The sequence below is a fragment of the Balaenoptera borealis genome (assembly GCF_965194805.1).
Source record: "Balaenoptera borealis genome assembly, chromosome: 5".
Lineage (NCBI taxonomy): Eukaryota > Metazoa > Chordata > Mammalia > Artiodactyla > Balaenopteridae > Balaenoptera > Balaenoptera borealis.
The window spans coordinates 115,259,741-115,266,413 of NC_138862.1; the positions used below are offsets into that span (position 1 = coordinate 115,259,741).

At 35.4% G+C, this 6,673-nt stretch overlaps 2 protein-coding genes across 4 annotated transcripts in view; one reads left to right on the forward strand and one right to left on the reverse strand.

Moving 5' to 3' along the window:
- MED12L (mediator complex subunit 12L) overlaps positions 1-6,673 on the reverse strand; it is a 317,353-nt gene that overhangs the window by 85,586 nt on the left and 225,094 nt on the right. The window lies entirely within an intron of this gene.
- The window catches only part of P2RY13 (purinergic receptor P2Y13), a gene marked incomplete at its 3' end in the record, with an annotated part of 53,449 nt that continues 52,933 nt past the window's right edge, over positions 6,158-6,673 (forward strand). The window contains exon 1 of the mRNA XM_082394461.1: positions 6,158-6,216. The remainder of the gene's footprint in view (positions 6,217-6,673) is intronic.

Here is a 6,673-nt window from a genome sequence, read left to right on the forward strand (position 1 = left end):
TCATAAGTAACTGGGACATGCAAAGAACAGTAACTATTAACTTTTAATTATAAGCAAAAACTTAAGGGATTTAAACTAATTGAAATGGTAATTGATGAGACTAAATTTTTTTTTCATTAAGATAGAGGTTTTACAACTACCTTCTCAAGAAAAAGAGCAAAAATAGCAAAGTTATTAAAATAGTTGCTTTATGACATTCTAATACCAAAAACTTATGAATATATCCTTAGCACCAGAGAAACCAGTTTGCTACTATTTTGACAACTTTAGTAAATACAGTACCATCATCGATACTTATCATTATTAACTAGCTTCTAGAAACTGCCTGCGATTTGGGTTAATGAACATTTCCCTTATGAGAAAAACAAGTTAAATATGATTATGCAGTTGAACAGTATAACTATTAGCAGGAAAGTGATGAAAATGTCTGGAATTACCTGTTTGTGTAGATAATAAAAAATTTACATTAAAGTCTAAAACATACTTTGTGGGAATTTCTTTCTTCAAAGATACTAGATACTATGACTCATCTTTCATATACGCCTACATCAAACAAACCCCTTTAAGAAAAGATAGCTGCCAACACAATCCCTTTTATTACACACTATTGGGCAAAATCTCTTCTGAAGGTGACCTCTCACATCAATTAGTTCATATGTAAATGAAAAAATAGGTCAAACTTATAATGTAGTCTGATTCCCCACAAGCCATATTATTTTTTATTATTAAAAAATACGTAACACACTTGGAAGTGGACACGATTTATCTCAATTATTTAGGATCCTCAGAGGTGATTCCCAAATACAAGGCATAGAAACCAATATCTAAATATAATGTGAGAAGAAATAAAAATGGTGAGTTGTAGTAAAAGGAAGTTCACTGAACACCAATAATAATCTATTTTATTCTGCTGAGTTAAATTTCAGTACGAAGTTGAACTCATTTAACTCTCTAGATGGTATCTATTCTTGAGCGGCCACATTTCCTTCTCTGGCACTTCTGCCAGCAAGCACTGGATGTCAGTGGAGATGCACATAGAGGCATGCATCAAAAAAGATGCATATTCGACCTACTGCTGGGGCAAAGGCAGTAGCCATTTCTGCCAGGTAAACCAATGCAATTCACTCTAATGTCATATGAGTAAGCACATTCTGTAAGAATACCAGGATATTTGAGCTGGAAGAGAAACTAAGGATCAACTAATCTGACCATCTTACTTTGTATATGGGAAAAGTGAAGGGCAGATTTACTCCTCAATCCAGTCAAGTCAGGGGTAGACAGTGGATGAAAGCTGGCCACCTCACGGTGCCAGGATCACATGAGGTGTCGGGAGACTACAGGATGGGCAGAGATTTCCTGAATAATCTTTCATTTTGGATTAAACTCATTCACTGAGATGACAATTTCCACAAGAGAAAGAAAAAAAAAAAAAAACAAAAACAGAAAAGCTAATGGTATTACAATACTTTTGTGGAAAAAAAATTGTAAAATGTTTGGAATTATCGATGTTTTTATATATAACATGAAAAATTTACATTAAACTCTAAATCACACTTTGTTGATACTTCTATATCAAACATCAAACTGATCCCATTCAAGACAGACTGAGAGATCAGTATTTATGGAGCACTCATTATACACAGAAAATGTCACTATCTCTAGCTTTAATAATTTTAATATACACAATACATGTCACATTTCTCAATAACTTCGAGAGACAGAAAGAGAGAGAGAGAGGGAGATGCCAAATTTTGTAGACTCAGGTTTAGAAGATGAGACAAACAAAATGTAGTCTTGCCCATAGCCTTAGTGGCTAACAAGTCCTAAGGATGCTGGTTATTGGAAGTTTCTCTCAGTGGTTTCTTATATAAACAGTCTAAGGCAGGTGTGACAAACTCTAGCCTACAAGCCAAATCTAGACCAGCACCTGTTTTGTACAGCCTGTGACTTAAGAATGGTTTTTACATTTTCAAATGTTTGCAGGAGGAAAATCAGGAGCAAGGATAAAACTTTACGTTGCGTTGAAGTATGAAATTCAAGTTTTGGTGTCCGTAAGGTTTTATTAGCACACAAGCCACACCCACTCAGGTTTTATCTATGGCTGGTTTCCTGCTACAACAACAGGGTCGAGTAGTTGTGACAGACTGCAGGGTCACAAAACCTAAATATTTACTAACTGGCTATTTAGAAGATTGACAACCCCTGAACTAGAACTCTAAAAACAGGGAGAAAAGCCCTCTGTAGAGAAAGAACCCTCTCTTCATGCATCTCGATGTTTCAGCAGTTTTGCACTGAAAACACCTACAGGTTCCTGCGGCTGACCTAGATGATCTGGTAACACCCAAAGTGGGAACTGGGATTACAATGATGCTGGTGGGAACTAAACATATGCAAGTATACTTGCAAGCCGATAAGTAAAGAGAAACAGCCTGACTTTTTTTTAGAAAATGGGAAAAGGGCAAGAAAAAAATCAATTTCCAGGAGAAATACAAATAGGCAATGAAGATATGAAAAGATATATACACTCACTAATAAATAAACTTATATTTACATGACATGGCTTTTTTCACCTGTAAGTTTAGAATTGATTTAAAAGATTTTTAGTAATAGTGCTGGATAATCCTACTTGGTGAGACTATAAATGGGTACAGTCTTTCTGGAAAGCTTTTTGAAAATATCATTCAACATTGCAATGTATAGCTTTTGATCCAGTAATCCCACTTCTCGGAAACTTCCTATAAATATATGTTGGAACAAAATACAAAAATACATGGAGAGGTATTTGCTCTACAGCATGTTTTCAATAGAGAAAAAAACGGGGAAAAAAGAAAAACTAAATGTCCATCAGTAACAGCTTAACTAAACTATGGTACCTTTATATAGTGTAACCTTTTTAAAAAAAACTTGTTAGCAAATCTTCATGTACTAACATGGAATGAAACAAAGATCTAATATGTCAATACATATATATATATATATATATATATATATATATATATATTTACACACACACTGGTATGTATATGTAAAGGGAATTAACTTTCACTTTCTACTATATATGTCTATATTTGAATTCTTTAAACTGGTTTTCCCTTTATAATAAAATTATGAAACTGGATATTAATATATGTGTTTCAGATAATAGTGTGAATTTATTGCCTGTTTCCAGTTATATGTAGAGATTTTCTAATATTAAATTTATTTATACACAGATCATTACAGTTAATGTTAAACTGCATAATTTATTTTAGATTATTACCACCTTGGGTTAATTCATTGTGGGATTTTAAACACTTTCATATAATCTGAGAAAGTACCGTGGTATCTTTTGATGGGAAGTAAAAGGCTCTTCTATGAGTACAGGAGTCCCCACTTTGACTTTCATTCCAAATGAAAGCAAATACTTCCTCATCTTTTCAATTATTATTTATATGGTAGTGGTTATATCAACATGAACATTATACTGTTGACTCTGATCCAAAAGACAATCCCTAAGGAGACAGCAAATGCAAAAAGTAGTTTATTCCCATTTGGCAGGCTTCTAATTTCTATGACTTTTCCTTACATATTTGATTCTCTCCTGATCCTACTGCTATGAACCAATTTATGTTTTCAGCCTGGCACCTCACTCTGAGACTAAGAGTTTCACAAGTCCCTGAAACTTTATAGTGGATTGTATCTCCTCACTCATCAATCAATAATACCCAGCTCAAAAACTCCAGAATTCAGTAAACAATTCCACATTCACCCTGTCTCTGGCTTCTGGCAGACAGGAGAGAGAGAGAGACTGGTTCCAAGCGGGGGCTCTGAAACCAGACCATGAGGGTTTACAGTGGGCTTTGGTTGCAGGATTTTGGGTAAACTGCTTAACGTCTGCACTTCCATTTTCTCATCTGTAAAATGGGACGGATCTCTGAGGCTGCTGTAAGAATTCAATAAGACCAGATAATCACTTAGAAAGTATAGCTAGTGTGATTTAATTGGTTTTGACTAAATTCCCTTTGAGCTTGATAGGATTTTAAATGTTTAGTTTAGGAGCTTGCCAAATCGGAATAATTTCTAGGACCCTTCATCCGTTATCTTCTGTGATTCACTCCTGTCTTTTGTGCCCTATCCCCACAGGTGCACACAGTATTCCATTTTTCTTTTAATTTCATTTAACAAGAAACTTATTAACATGTACCATTTGACGGACATTATTCAAAGCACCTGGCAAACGTTCACTCATTTTATCCCCTTAACAACCCTATAAAGCCAATACTATTACTTATTTTCATTGTTAAGAGGGGGGCACTGGTTTCATAGAGAGCATAAGTAACTTGACCAAAGTCACAAGTAAAGGTGGAATAAGGAAATGAACCCAGGCCCTCTGGCTCCTGAGGCAGTGCTCCTATCCCATCACAGCCTCTAAGATATGGCATCAAGGGTGAAGGACCCTCCCTCAGGGGGCACTAGCACCACTGTGAACTAAGAGACTGTTGGCTAATACGTTTGAAGCACATGGACATAAAGGAGGAGTGAGTGATTTGTTGGATACTTACTACAGTCAAACATTTTGAAACCTACTATATTTAAGAGAAGATACTTCTGTAACTCTAGAAATGCCACCGTAAATCAGTTCCTCCTCTTAGGTTTCCCACATTTCAGCATTTTGAAATTCAACCAAAAATTGATTTCCAGTTTTCATATTATGAAACTATCTTGTACAGCATTTCCCTTGTTTAAATTGAAACTATTCCAAACCTGCATCTAAATAATGGATTTGGATCCATCAGGAAATTTATACTTAATTGACATAGGTCTAATCCCTCTACTTAAATTTTTTTAAGTTTGCTTTTATTCTCTACTGAAGCAAATAAAAGGATATATGTTTAAATTATGTTGCGTTACATTAATAAAATCCAGGATCTGTATTTTCCAAGAATCAATTTATTTGAATCAAACACCAATTTTTCAGGCTGTGCCACCACACTGGGTAGTTCCAACCAAAATTATCAGGCATCCTATTCCCTCATAAAAATGCCCGGTGGGATATGTAATTTTATTCTCAGAATTCCAAGCTAAGTCACCCAAAATGCTCGATCAAGCCAACGCGACAGTCTGGTCCAATTCTGTGGTAAAACTCATAGCAAGAAATATGAAGTGAAACTCACCATGGAGAACTCCACATTCCCTCACAGGATCTTCTGATTTCCTCTTTCCCTTTATCTATCTGGCGAGCAAACATTTCTTCACAGACAACAGCTTTCTCTATACAAAAGCAGCAATTACATACTTCCAAAAATTTTGTGGAACTTGACCCAAGGTTGACTGATGAAATTCCTGAAGTTTTCAGCACTTTGCATACAATCACAAATACAGAAGAGACTTCCAAAAATGGCTTTCTAATAAGTGAAATAGTATATCTCCATTTAAATCTGCAATTCGCTCACCAGAGCAGTGAGTGGCTAACATTTTTTTCATGCTTCATATATAGTCAGCACTATTCTAGGCACTCATCTCAGCCTCTCAACACTGAGGTATGTACTATTATTAAACCCATTATACAGATGCGGAAAATGAGGCACAGAGCTACTAAATCATTTGTCTATTATCTACTACCCAGTAATTGGTGAATCTGGAATTCTAACCCCCCAAAACTTGGGTCTTATAGCCCTTAACTCTTAGACAATACATCCTTTTATCTCTCAGAGATTGAAAGACCAAAAGACTAAGATACATGTCTACAGAAATAACCAGGTCATACCTAATGAACACACATTTCTGAAAAAAGCAGGCTACAAGGATGCAGATGATGACGCTGTCTGATTTTAGAGTCAACTCTTATTCTCCTACAATTTGGGGCTATTTTCTTTACATTTCTCCCTATTATTATATACAAAAGGCACTAAAAATTCCATTGAACATGTAAAGAAGATAAACTGCAGGAAAGTTATTATATGAGAAAATATAAAAACAACTGCACCTAAACTGACTTACTCAAACCAGAGTAGATTAACAGTACACAAGTTTAAAATGAAAGAACTTCCTTATTAGAAAATCCCCCAAAGGTTTGCATATGAAGAGGTTCTAATGGATCACACTGCACACGTGAAAATGAGGAAGGAAACTGGGTATAAAAAAGCAGAACGACATTTGCTTCACATGCCCTTCATGGGCTGAACTAATGACTGCCTCGATCGGAAGACACTGAGCTGAGTATCCTCCCAAACAAAGGTGAATTTCAACTGTTATTATGAGTGGCTTGCTTATAAATGATGGAATATGTTCAAGGGGAAAAAAAATGCTTTAAGGTTAACATTCTACAAACCTTAGATTATGAGCCTAGGAAATTACATAATGTACAGCAATCTGACATGAATAACTTTACCTCTTAGCCAGCTTTGTTTTACTGCCACGCCAAAAGTCGAACTTGTGAATGGGGTAGAAGCGGTTACTTGGATTTCATAAGGGTGTGAAAGTAACGGTACTGTTAAAAGTACCAAAAATGTACTATGTGCTTTAAAAATTCTGGCCAGAAACAACATGTGACTTCTCAAATGATCTATTAAATGTGATGAATATATGTAAGGTGCTAATATGCTGCAAACCTAAAGTCTGCTTTTAACAAGTAGTGTTTTGAAATCATGAAATGCTTCTTGTTTTACTGTGTGTGTGTGTTTATTTGTAACAG